At 35.6% G+C, this 14,725-nt stretch overlaps 1 long non-coding RNA gene across 1 annotated transcript; it reads right to left on the bottom strand.

Moving 5' to 3' along the window:
* Positions 1–7,072: 7,072 nt before the first annotated feature.
* On the bottom strand, positions 7,073–14,329 carry LOC110699747. Its single transcript, XR_002506991.1, has 3 exons — positions 14,058–14,329; positions 12,111–12,149; positions 7,073–7,711 (listed from the first exon to the last, which is right to left on the bottom strand). It is a non-coding gene; the product is annotated as an uncharacterized LOC110699747 (long non-coding RNA).
* Positions 14,330–14,725: the final 396 nt, after the last annotated feature.

Below are 14,725 nucleotides of genomic sequence, written 5' to 3'. Positions count from 1 at the left end.
CAAAAACGAAAAAAAAACCAATTAAAAATCAAAATCAACATCGGAAAAAAATCAAAATCGAAATTATCAAAAACGAAAAAAAAAAAACCAAAACTGAAATCGAAAAAAAGAAACCAAAAATTCGAAAAAAACAAAATCAAAATCGGAAAAAAAAACAATTAAAATTGGAACCCAAAAAACCAAAATCAAAAACAAATCCCAGAAATCGAAAACAAAAACCAAAATCAAAAATCAAAATCAATATTGAAAACCAAAAAACCAAAATCAAAAACAAAATTCCAGAAATCGGAAAAAAAAAAAACCAAAATAAAAAACCAAAATCAAAATTGAAACCCAGAAAACCAAAATAAAAAAAAAACCCACAAATTGAAAAAAAAAACCAAAATCGAAACTAAAAGGCAAAATCGAAAAAAAAAACCAAATACGAAAAGCAAAACCAAAATCGAAATTGGTGAATCGAAAACAAAAACAATTAAAATCGAAAAAATAAAGCCAGAACTTGAACTTTGAGAGATTTTGTGGTGGTGGCGGCGGCTGTTGTTGTTGGTGCTCGAACCTTGTGGTAGTGGCGGCGGTTATTGTTGCTTTATTTCAAGCTTATTAGGGTTGAAAGAATAAAAAAGAACGAAGAGAGAGAGAGAGAAGAACAAACAGAGAGAGCCCAGAAATCGAAAGAAGAAAGAAGAACGAACAGAGAGAGAGGAGATTGAAAGAAGAACGAACAGAGAGAGAGGAGAGATCTATATATGGAGATTGAAAGAAGAATGAACAGAGAGAGAGGAGAGAGAAGGAGAGGAGAGGAAATGGGGGAATGGAGGCGGATTAAACTTATTAGGGTTTTAGGGTTTAATGCTCCGTTTTTTTTAAAGGATGGACCGGTTCAGTGGAAATGGTTCAAACCGGTTCCCTTTGTATTTTTGGCACCGGTTCGATCTGAACCGGTGCCATTACTCTTGGTCTAAAATCTCGCCCATTTTTAGGGCGGTTTTTGGCACCGGTTTAGTTTGAACCGATGCCATTTGGGGGTTGCCTTTTTGTATTTTTCTACTAGTGCTTGTAAGTCTTAGGTTTATTTCTATCTTAATAGAAAATTTATAGGATTCAACCCAAGCCTTTGGTGAATTCTATACCTATACGGGGTTATTGCATCAAACACTGTGTTTTAAGGCACTTCCAAATCCCTATCGATTTCTTGATCTTACTCCAACTTTTTAAAAGTTTTGTGAGAAATGAATTCTTTTTTAAGGCACTTGTAAAGTTCTTTTGAGTATTCTTGATCAAGTATTCTCACGAAGCCCTTTTAAGGTCTTTTGAGATTCTCGGTTCTAGTTTGTTGCGTAGCTTGATTGTCATCGAGTTCATTTCCCCCCCCCCCCCACATGTCATTTTGGAAATGTGTTACATTCCAGAAAGACACCACTTAGAGCAACAAACATTATGTTCTCAATAGGGTTGTGGAGGTAATGCCCATGGTCTCACTTGAATGCTTACAAAGAGACGTGTATATTATCCTTTAATGAGCCATTAATATCCCACTCAACCACCTAGCTCTTGCTACGCCAGTGAGCTCCTAGTGAGTCACTTACCTCCCACTGAGCCAGTGAACTCCCACTGTGGCTAAGAGTTTTAGACATATACTTGAAAAGACATTTAGAAGTTAATTCTATCCATAACTGAATATGGCGTCCTTTCTTAGCTTCGACATTTTGTTTAGTGTAACATTAATCCTTTGTGCAAATCTTAAAAACTTTATAGGAAGGGATGTAATCTATCATTGTTCGAGTCATTTTTAAATGGCATCGAGGTCTCTTTGAAGAGACGCTATGTTCTTTGTGGAGTTATTTATGAAAATTTCAATTTCATAACTTTGTGATGGTCACGCTTGGCTCAAGCAAACATCGCTCGATCTAATCTAGACATTTTGATATCTTGCCAAGTCGATTCTGTACTTCACTGAACTCTTGAACTATTCAAGGTCAAGTTTGTTCACATTTAATGAATATAACCATATTCTTTCAATCTTTGTGAAACGTTGAAATAAATGAATCCTCTTTAGCTTTCAGAGTCAATTTTCTATACCAAGAACAGTAGCTCTTTACTTTGTCGGTTTCAACAAGTAAGACTTGCTTGTCTTAAAACAATTCCGAATCGATGAACTATTAAGAGCCTATCTAATAGAGCCTTGAGTATGTTCTTGTTGGTGTGACATTGCTAAAGATATTCAGAACGCAAATCCTGCCCATGACTTTGAGCTTTTGCCAGTTTATCATGTTAAGAAAATGTTTGTTTATAATCAACCATTCTTGACTTATGGTTTAGACAACCATGCCATTCAAATAAATTTGAAACTATTGTTCATTGCTTTGAATGTGAGTCTTTCCATGTGTAAACGGATCAATTCCTAATTATGGAACACAATAACCATTTTTTTGTTCCAGCCTTAGCTTAAAGGTCTTTAAACAAAGCATACGACCTTACAACTTATATAGCACCACTTGCTTCATTCTAAACTTGTAAGTCGATAACTTAGATTATTTTAAATAGTTTGAGGTCACTTTCAAAGTGAAACACTCAAGCAGTATCCAATACTTTGTGAAGATAATGAGTTGCTAAGTTAACTTAAATAACATGAATTCTATAGTAAAATGGAATCTCATTCCTTTTCTTTGTTCGTTGTTTCCAATATTTCTTATCATACTTTATCACACAATCTTTAAGAACCATTTCTTTAAGAGTCTTTGACTTTTATACTTTGTAAGGCATAATTAAGAATCTAATGCATCGTAAAACAAAGTTCCATCTTTTCCTTTAATTCACGCTTAAATCACTACATCAATGAGTCCTACTCATCTATGTATTAAGCGAAAATATATGTTTGTTGTCAATATTGACAATTTGAGTTTGAAACTAAGTACTTCATGTTTTATCAAAATTACCTACTATTTTGAATACATGATGTCCAACCGTCCTTTCGGACTTTGTTATAAAAGTCATTTATATTATGAGAATTGTATTTTATAAATCCTTTACTTTTCTTTGAGAACCATTCTCAAAGATTTCCTTTACCAATCATGGAAAATAAAACAGTTTTATTTGGAATTCTCCAAATATAAATGCAAAGTATAACCATTTATCAAGTAAATAACATAGTAAGTTTTAATATTAAAAGGTATTCATGCAAATTTTCAATGTTATTAAACGTCTTATCCATGCATTAAATTTGTCCGCATTTGGCGAGAATAAGTCGATTCTAAGATCCAAGGAAACAAAGAGTGGCTAAGCATGCTTTGGCTTGTCTTAGCATTCAATCTCCCAAGGTTAGCAACATTTTGCAAATGGCTCTAAGCCACTCTTGGTTGAATAAATCGTAGCTTCTAATGCTCTCTCAACAATTTATCCACTTTGCCACGACATGTTAGGACTCCATCACTCATATCGTTGAGTACACCCAAAACCAACTTGCATACTCGATATGCCTTATAAGTCTAGGGAGTAGTAGTGATGCCTCGTTTTGGCGTAGCCCATAACTACTCTCAAAAGGTAGATAAGTGTTGTTTTGGAATGGCAATTTTACTCAATATTAATGGACCTAAGGTTTCTATGTTGCTTGATTTAAGTAAACTTAATTAATCATCACAACATTCAAAATCCTAAACATGCATATAACATATAACTCATATATAAATAATCATGAATATGCAAAGCATAAGAATTTTGATGCATATTGGCAACTAGCATGACCCCTTGAATTCTTCAAGTCTTCAAAAGGTCTTCTTTTGCAACTTCATGGCTTTGTCTTCCAAAAACCTCCATCTTCAAGACTTGACCATAATTATGCAATACTAATATCTACGATTAGGAATAATATAAATATTAAGGTATAAAAATACTCAACAGTACGCAGACCGTATTTAGATTTACAAAAATACATCACGGATTGCAGTCCGTATATTCTATGCTAATCGGGCCCCACTAGCTGCCATTTTATAAAACTTGTGAGAGAAGATACATTCCATTCATCCATTTATTCTTTGTGAATGACCCATGCATTTTACAACAATAAACAAGTAATAATTCATAAACACTCGATAACTAGTACCTAATCTCGGTGGTTAATCCAATTAACACGCCTAATTAAAACTAGTCAAAGTTGTTTTAACTGATTATGTAAATAAGCGCAATTAATATTTGAAGCTCCCACTAAATTCCGCAACCATCTTAATTAATCCAATTAATTAAGCCGCTAAAACCCAATTATTTGTCAAAATAAAATTTTTCAAAAGTCGCTCATTAAAACCGAAATCTAGCCTCCAAAATTTGTTAAAATAATTAAAACCAAATTAGATTAATAAAATAATTAAACGACAAATTAAGCAAACACGAAGCCATCCGTACTCAAGTGGTTCACACACTACATACGTGCCATATGAAAGTTAAGGTTGTCTAACAACCCCGCACTATACGGCTTGGCACACGTGACTTCACCACCCCACGTAGCACTAGCTAGGTACACCCTAGTAGCGATTGCTACGGTTATAAAGTGCTAGACACAAGGCCACGGCTACTTGCCTCTTTAAACCAAAACACCAAGCACATACACCCACTAAAATGCCCGCACACCCACGCACAATAGTAGCCACGGGCTGTGATACGGCGGCAACACGCACGCCACGCACATGGCTGGTACTGGTGCGTTGCAACTGTGGCTGGGCGCGCATGCCACGCACATGGCCGCACGCATCGAGCAGCCCCTTGGAGGCCACATGCGGACTGCTATGCAACCCGGCTAGCCAAGGGAGGCATTGCCTCGATTTGTGTGCCATAGCCTTGGGATTTTAATCCCAAATTTAGCGCGACAATTTATTAATTCTAAATTAATTTAGAACTCATTTTCATGAGAAAAATTGAAAATTTAAACAAGTCTAACTTAAATAAAAAATCATCCAAGTGCATGTAATTAAAATTATTTTGCCGGGCTCCGGCTCCGCGCACCTGCTGACATTCTTTAATAAAATTGGTTTAACTTGGTGCAACAAAAATAAGAGGGCAATTACTCACTATCAATTTAATTAATTTAAATTAATCTTGAGTTTTTGACAAAATAAAAGGGAGTTGGAAAATGAACATAAGTTCAATAAAGATTCCAACTTTATTACTTGTGAATCCTTCAAAAATTATATCTTCCAATATGAAGATAAACAAATTTCTATCACAAGTTTCAAACTTTATGATTCCAATCAACTAAAAAAATGATGAAATCAACAAAGTTCAACAAAAAAATCATGGAATGTAGTAACTCAAAGTTTCAATCACTTAACATAATTAAAGATTGAATCTTTAGTACTTAGAAGCCTCAAAGAACAACAATTTCACACTTAATGCAATTAATTTGAAATTATGTGATAAATAAAACCAAGCTTTCAAACACAAATTACCACCAAGTAATCATGCCTAAAGAGGTTTAAAATTGCATATAAAATATGTATTAAACCAATTACATAACAACCATAAATATGCAATAAATTTTCAAGGTTAGAAAGACTTAAAATTTTTCTTTAAAACGAAAAACCCTTCGAAAAGTGCATTTCTGGTCCTTTTTAGCTTAAAACTGAGTTCTAAGAGGGTAAAACCATTTCAATAAAGCCTTTTCCACCAAAAATTCACTATTTTTGGGTCGAAATTAGGGTTCAGGAGCTAAAGTCAGCTCTAATACTAGGTTAAAATGAATAAAAACGAGCTACTATTCTAATTAGCAACTTAAAACCTGAAAAATTAAGCCATAAAAACACCTTGAAAAATATTATGATATTAAAAATAAACGTGCGAGGCTCCGATACCGCTGTTGGGGTTTTTGTGAATCCAACTCACCGCGGAAACAAACCCAAAAACAAGACCGCAGTCGCAATAAATAAAACCATACACATTATTAAATTAATCACAAGATTAAGATAAAACGATTATCTTTGGATCGGAGTGTGCTTCGCCCAATCGATTGGGCTCTTACTTGAAAGCTAGCTTCAAATTTAAGAAGCCTCTAACGTTGATCTACCCGCACCAACGATTACCGACAAGGTCCAATGTCTTGGGGTTAGCATGACCTGACTGATAAACCCAATTAATTGAGTTCAAAGGCTTTCACTAAATGTGATACCTTTTCCAAATCTTGAGTTCAAGGGATTTCACTTACTTGTGAAGCCCTTTACAACTCCTACTCAAGCATTATATCCAATACCCTTACTTGGGTATTTATAGGAAATGATGAGAGTATGATTGTCTCTCCCACCAATGTGGGATAGTGAGATTTTCACATTTTATTTTAAAGCAAAAAATAAAATTATTTAGGCAAGCCAGTAATAAATTAACAAGTGTCAACTATTCATGAGAGAGCAAGTGAGGACCACTTGGAGAGAGGGGGACCAAACTTTCTCCCCACTCTCTTCCTCTTCGTGTGTCACATGTCCTCCCTTTCACAAATCTCCCACTTACTCATCCTTGTTCACGGCCCAGCTGCCCGCGCCACGGCCCAACTACCCGCACTACAGAGATATGGGCTGCTACTGCTTGCGGCTAGCAAGCTGCGCACTCCGAGTGCGGGCTGCTGCTGCACGCTGCTAGCATGCCACGAACTTTGAGTGCGGGCTGCTGCAGCTTGCTGCCCTTGGATGCCGAGGCTGCTAGCAATGGTGTGCTAGCACACACCAGCCATCCTAGGCTCGGCTTGGTGCGCATGCTAACAACCATGCTATGCATTATGCCCCTAGCACTCGGATTTCTTTGGGCACTCCGATGCTAGGGGTATTTTCAAAATTATGTTTATTTATTACTATTTGTAGGTCTCGTCTTTTATTATTTTCGACTCGACTTCCGATGCTCGGTTTTCACACTCTAAGTTTGAATTTCCTACGTCTAAATAAATATTACTCAATCGACTAATTAATTCGTTCCAAATTAATTCGTCGCTTCGGCTCGTTGACTGCTTCGGTGTGACCCGAAGGGGTCAGTCAAGATTAAGCTGTAATATTAATTATGCATTAATTTTACAGATCGGAAGCGGCCTCCACCCAGGCATTTCGATCACTTGACCTTAGTGAATTTATTAGCTTTTTAATAATTCTGAACCCACTATCAGAATAATAGACTTGTTCAAAGGGCACTATTCCTTCCATTACCTTCATTAAACACCTGCATATAGTTTCATATATACCTCATACTACCTTTAAGACTATGACATTCAACACCACCTCACACATAAACAAAAAAATTAGATTCATTATATACAACAATAGCAAGAGAATCAACAAAAAAAATATATGCTATTAGAATACCTCGTTTAATTGGCAAATGAAAGTGTAATGACTGTAATCTTGATGAACATATAAAATTCTAGCAGTGGGCTTTCACATAATTAGTATTATGCATACTATAAAACTTTATTATTTCACAAAATTGTTCAAATCTAACACCCCTATGCTAATTAAGGAATTCTAAATTTTGCTCATATACTGTAGAAATACTAATCTATAAGTCTACAATTAATTACCTAGGAAAGAAAAATTAACATCAAATAATTGTTCAAAAAACATAGGGCTTATCATAACCTAGCAGGCTAGCACAACCAAGAACTTAACATAACTGAGGTTTCGCCCATAGTTTGCAGTCAGTCTTTAGGGCTTGTCTCCAAAATATTTCACAAGGATTCATGATTGAGTTCCTAAAGTTTAAGTCAAAAGGCAAAGCATTAGCCTTTGCACCTTCCCCACGAGCCATTCGTCCAGCCATATATATATACTACCTCCGGTCCACTTTACTTGCAACTATTTCCTTTTTGGGCTGGTCCACATTACTTGCAACTTTCCCATTTATTTCCTTTTTTAGTAAAGTTTTTTTAGGGAAATTTACCATTTTACCATTATTTTTTAAAAAAAATTCAACTTTATTAAACTACTAACCTTATCAGATTACAAAACAAAAATAATTAATTAAATTAATCATTCCCACCAAAATTATACTCCAACCCTTCAAATTCAACAACTCCCCAACTACCTCAATTGAATGCTCCTCTCCTCATTCAATTCATCTGATGAATTTGTTGGATTTCATTTATTCTGGAAAATTCTCTAGAATAAATCTCTCCTACATAAACCCTAGTTGTTATTTTCTCTCTCCTCACTCGCTAATTCCCATCCTCTATCTCTCTTTGTCTCTCTTCTTTGGTTTGTTTTATGTGAGTTACTCTCTTCATCCTTTCTCTGTTTCAACTACTGAGCTCCGTCAATGGCTTCTCTTACCGACAAAAAATCTAACTTGCCATGAAACCCTAGAATCCATTGCTTCTAGCCGCCGATCTGGTAGCGTCACCTACAAGCCCCAGCGTGGAACGGGTAACATGAAACCTGTTCGCCGTGCTTTCGTGATTGCAAGGAGGCAGATCCGGGGGGAAAAACTCGCTGAGTATGTCAGCGATGAGGAGGAGACGCCAAAGGTGGTTGTCTCTGAGGCTGTGGCCCATGATGAACCACCATCTAAGGTGGTTCCTGCGGGTGAGGGTTTCGTGGTTGCTGTCGGTGTTTCTGTTGGGGTTCACTGAGGTTGAGGTGTCAACCACCGGATCTGCTACCACGAAGTCTACCCCAGTAGAACTGAAGGTTTCTTAGGTGGTTCCACCGGAGTCCAAAGACGGTGAAGAGGGGCCTTCCTCCGGCGCTAAACGCATCAAATCTGGACCTCCGGATGGCATGACATGAGAGGATGTCATTAAGGCTTACCTGCAGATCTACTACCTCAGTTCAACCCTCCTTGTAATTGAATGCGCAGCGTATACTCTATAAACCCTAATTTTTTTTTCAAAGCTTCTCTGTTTATGCTTGTACTGTGAAGTTATTTCTTGAAAAGTTGTTTGGTTGGTTGTTGGTGCTGTTGTTTAGCTCACCTAATAATGTGTTGCATGACTGTTGGATTATCTGTGACTAGTTCATTTTGTTTGGCTCTCTGTTTTGGGATGCTAGTGTTTGATAAAAGTTGATGTTTATTTGTGTTAAAACTGGTATGTTTGGACATGTAGGTTGTTTACTGGTGATATACTGGTTTGGTTTGCATTTGTTGGTTATGTGGTGTTGGAGAAGTCATGTGATTGACCTGTAGAACTTAGAAATTTGCCTATATGTTTGTTGGATTAGTTGATTTACACTTGATTGGTCTACTATGGATGTTGAATCTGATTCCCTTGCTGGTTTTGTCAACCTTGACCTAGTTGGCATGGAAGCCATGGGCATTGAGTCCTTTTTTTGTTAATGCAAATCCCTTTTGGTTTTCCATATGATGATGGGACTCATCTGATAGCTACTTGGGTGGTCTGGATGCTCCATAAACCTTCTGACACAGGTTTTTGTTGAGGTACCAACACTCACTAAAGCTTTGACTAAAAACACACCCATTCTGATGGAAATGATAGGTTCTAAAAAATAAACACATATACACTTTCACTTGTAAATGTTTTTTATATCAAAAGATATGAACTTGACTGATTACATGACTGCCAAATAAATGATCCATTGTATCTACCAAAAGTACACATAACCTTTGGTAGCTGTTGTGGCCATTTCTAATAGATTGAGGGGATGACATGTGTTAGAATCATCTCCCTTATGCACTCTTTTGTGACACTTTAGATTGCCTTTGTCTCTAGAGTCCCTGCGAGACTGTTCCTGCTTTTCTTTTTGGGCATTTCATACTTTACAAAAGGAAAAAGACCATATTTCCCATCGTGTATCATGTTGTTTTCATCATCAAACAATGGCTTCCCTATAATTCCCATAAACATTGCTTTGATCTTGAACCTCCTTGATTGTTGTGCCCTATATGGATCTTCTTCTATTAGAAGTAGGTAGAAGGTTCTTGTTTCTGGATTAATGTAGAACCATTTCTCATCTAAATGTATCCATTGTTGCATATCAGTGAATGTTGGGTCCCCTACAGCTGGTACAGGATGTATTAGACTTAAAACCCATTTAAGTCTTGACACTTTGTGCTTCTCTGTCAATGCTGGGTGATTTGTGCTTGTGAATGTTCTCGGCCTGCCTTGCTGCCTTAGCCTATGCAATGCTGTTTTGGGTATATTCAGTGCAACAACATTTTCCCCATCTGTTGTTCTTTTGTACAATGGTATAGAAGTCAGGAACTCATCTGTGTATCCTTTTGCTTTGCGTCCTGTCATGCTTAATTTTTTTGTATTGACATCAACAACAATACCTTGTGCTAGAGATAGTTTTATTACCTGAAACCATGTTATTGTTGTAGATATGTGCACTGAATGTTTTCTTGCCAAATTGGCTAAAAAGCCTCTTGGAAGTGAGTCCCCCTCCATGTGAACATAATCTCATCAACAATTGCTCTTTTCTGTTCTACTGTCATCTCTCTTGTTGCTCTGACATTGTGTTGTAGCTCTTCATGGTTTGCATCATCATCTACATCATAGCCATCTGCATCATTATCTTCATGTTGTTGGTCTTGTTCCTCATCTGAATCTGACAACCATTGATACTCTTCTTCGATGAATTGTTCTTCATTCAATTCATCTTCCATGAGCTGTTGTAGTTGAATAACCTCATCCATTAGTTCGTCTATGAACTCTTCCATGAGTCTTTTCTCTTTTTTTATTTTTCATGATTATTATTTGGTGATGAAGTGGCGGCTGGTGGTTTTTGGACGGCGAGTCGAAAATAATAAAAGACGAGACGTGCAAATAGTAATAAATCAACATAATTCCAAACCCCTAGCATCGAAGCCCCGAGCAATCAGAGTGCTAGGGGCATAATGCATAGCATGGTGGCTAGCATGCGCACCAAGCCGAGCTTAGGATGGCTGGTGCGTGCTAGCGCACCATTGCTAGCAGCCTTGGCATCCAAGGGCAGAAAGCTGTAGCAGCCCGCACTCGGAGTGCGCGGCATTCTAGCAGACCGCACTCTTAGTGCGCTGCTTGCTAGCCGCAAGCAGCACAGCCTGCATCTCCATAGTGTGGGTAGCTGGGCCGTGGCACGGGTAGCTAGGCCGTGAACAAGGAGGAATAAGTGGAAGCTTTGTGAAGGGAGGACATGTGGCACATGGAGAGGAAGAGAGTGGGGAGCAAGTTTGATCCCCCCTCTCCAAGTGGTCCTCACTTTCTCTCTATGAATAGTTGACACTTGTTGATTTATTACTAGCTTGCTTAAATAATTTTATTTTACCTTTAATATAAAATGTGAAAATCTCACTATCCCACATTTGTGGGAAAGACAATCATACGCTCATCATTTCCTATTAATACCCAAGTAAGGGCATTGGAAATAATGCTTGAGTAAGAGTTGTAAAGGGCATCACAGGTAAGTGAAAACCCTTGAACTCAAGAGTTGGAAAAGCTGGTGGTTTTTAGACGGTCTTCAACGGAGCCTATTCCTGTAATTAATGAAGCTGCATCTACTAACAAAGCTTTAGGAATTAGGATTTAACTAATCTAGATGTAGATTGTTGTAATTTGTTAGGGCTACCTGTATTTTGGATTTACTAAACTAATTTCTGATGTAATCGTACTTGAATTTATCGTCCCCCCTCCCCAATCCCCTAAAACTGATCTTTTGAAAATGGGGAATTAGAAGGAAAGCCCTGCTTTTATATAGGGAATTTTGTTTGAATTGAATTGGTAAATTTAAATTTTGAGGGAAATTGGTAAAAAATTTGAAATTTGGGAGGGAAACAAGGTGGGGAAAAATTTTCCCACTACTTTCTTTCACTGCCAAGAAATAAGGGTGGGAATTTCCCACTACTATCACAAAAGTATAATGGGTTACAAAAGTTAAAAAGGGGACCACATCAATTCCCTCCAATTTTATCTCCTAATTACATACCCCTACTTTTTCTAATTCACCCCTTTAAAGTTTTGCCTCGGCCTCTGCAATCACCCTCAAAGTTGCTAGTAAAGTGGACCGAAGGTAGTATATATATATATATATATATATATATATATATATATATATATTTTAATATATATATATATATATATATCCTAAAAGAGCCAACGCATCAGCTAACCAAATCAAATGAAGCTAGTTATACAGAAAGTCAGTAAAGTCGCGTACCTTTGGGTCAACTGGAGGATCATACTGTACAATCCAATCCTACAAGAAGTCAAGAAACAAAAAATTCAACTGTAAGAACTATTACTAAACCATAACCTGTATTCTATTAAGATTACAGTAATTAAGTCATGTAAGATACTACCACAACAAGAATTTTAAGTCCACAAACAGCAAGATCAGTGCACAAAAGTATGCTTTTATCTGCTTAGCAGAAGTTTAAAAAATGTTGTCACTCTCTTAGTCTGATTTTTCTTTGCATGTGGAGATCAAAGAAGTCTACCTCATAATATTTGGAAAGTTCTAAATGGAATTTTACCAAGTCACAAGAAGAAAAGACAACCACAACTTTCTTAGTCACACTCCTCTTTAGAAATAGGTAATGCTGATTGTAAATCAAATATTGATAGAATTAATAATCTCATTAAGAGAGCTATATTTTTCACAATCACTGGTTGATGACCTATTCCTATTCAGAAATTGATAGAACAAATCAGAACAAAAAACCACTCAAGTATAGCAGTAGTAAGGATGCAATTTATATGAGTGAAACACTCTTAAAACACCCTAAATCACACAGGAATCACAGCAAAAATCTCAACACAACTCTTAGAAAAACAAACAAAAACAGAAGCACATACCAAATTGAGCCAAAGCTGACCAGTTTTACAAAAACAACCCAGATTAATAGCAAACAAACTTACAAAATTCTGAAATTTTATAGGTAGAGAGAAGACAAAAAATTTTCCAAATTAAAAAAAATCACCTAAAATTCGTCTGTAATGAAGGAGAACGAGCCTAGAGAAGTTAGGCCTTTAAACTGTTCTAGCGAGATTCTTCATAATTTCTCAATAAACTCAAAATTTTGCTTAAAATTCTTAAAAACTGACGTTTCTAGTCACAAGCACCAAAAACTTCAGTTAAAATACGAAAATTATAGCAAGAAATCATAACGAATAGAAAAACAATGTTCCATAAAGTTTAAAACATAAAAAGGAAAATCAAAAATAAAACTCAAACATATCTAAATCCACTTCGATATTATCTGCGTTAGAAGCGATACAGTTTACTTTTAAGGATATGTAGTTTACTTTAAGAGAAATTTAGGTTGCTTATCCATGGCCAATTTAATTTATTCATCAAATAAATTCAAGCTTAGGATTTAATCAATTCTCTATAAAGATATTTACACAATAAAGTTGCATTCAAATTAATGATCCTTAACCATACACTATTTAATTGTCTAATTTGGGAGTAGTTTATTCTACTTTTAAAATATCTAATTTACTTTTAAGTGAAATTATAATCAAGGCCACTTCTAGGATAAAAATTCACCCTACACAAAACATCACACATTCCATCCTCTCATTAATCACCTGCTAATCCTTAACACCAAACCTAACACTAGCACAAATTAGTCCACAAGCAGCTGTCTTCCTCCACCCTAGCCTCCTCTAATAACCCCTGCTATCGAAGCCACTAAATCAAACAACACAACAGCAACAATGGCTAACATTTGTAGAACTTGTAAGTTGTAATCATCTAACTACATTCCATTTACTTTATGAATAATTACAATTACTTTTAACTCATGCTAACAATAGTTTAATTCATTTTACTTTTGAGTTTAATTAATTTACTTTTGTAAATAAAATTAGATTAATCCTAAAATTAAAAAACTAAATAAAAAAATCCGAAATCATTGAACTCGAAAACCTATTCTGAACATATTAGAAATAAAATCCAATTTAGATTAGTAAGTTTTGTTCATCTATAAAAATCGTATAAATATAGTATCAGAACGACTTTATTGAGGCTAAAATTCAAAAATCCTAACTATTCGCACCTAATCATCAACAAAATGGTTGAAATTTCATAAAATTCGAACTATAAAATTCATCAAAAAGTCGCTAAAATAAGAAAAAATCAAGAAAAATATAAACGAGATACCTGTTTTAGACATAGATTCTACAATTAATAATGGAGGTTTTCCAGTTTGTCGAGGAGTGAAATAGTGCTTGATGAAAGAGATTATTGGCGGTGATCCAGTTTGTAGAGGAGAGAGAGCGCTTGAGGAGAGAGAACTCTTTAGGAGAGAGAAAATGTCGAAGGAGAGAGAAATTGCTTGAGCGCGGTTCCGTTTAGATCTTGGTCGTTTATTGAGGCGTGTTTCTTGTTAGATTTGACAATACTCATGAGTTCCTAGTTCCTGTTATATGGGTTAAAATAAGTAGAATGAGTTCCTATTATTATAACCTGATCCTATATATATATATATATATATATATATATATATATATATATATATATATATATATATATATATAAGTTTCTTAAAATAAGAAGAACGAGAATGGTTAAATATGCAAAGTTTCTAGGAAAACAAAAATTTATGCACATTATGCACAATAAATATGCATATTGAATTTCGGTCAAATTTTTTTTGCACATTTTATTTAAAAAAATATGCACGTTTAGTGGAAAAATTATGTATCTTAAATCCTTCTCATCCCTCTCATTTTAAGAAACTTGTCATTTAACCCTAAATATATATATATATATAATATCTTTAAATCCGTTTTATTAATTATTAATTATGTTGTGAGTTGAATACGTCA

Source organism: Chenopodium quinoa, unplaced genomic scaffold (genome assembly GCF_001683475.1).
Source record: "Chenopodium quinoa cultivar QQ74 unplaced genomic scaffold, ASM168347v1, whole genome shotgun sequence".
Lineage (NCBI taxonomy): Eukaryota > Viridiplantae > Streptophyta > Magnoliopsida > Caryophyllales > Amaranthaceae > Chenopodium > Chenopodium quinoa.
Note: the sequence above shows the minus strand (reverse complement) of the source record. Positions and strands in the feature narration are given on the sequence as shown.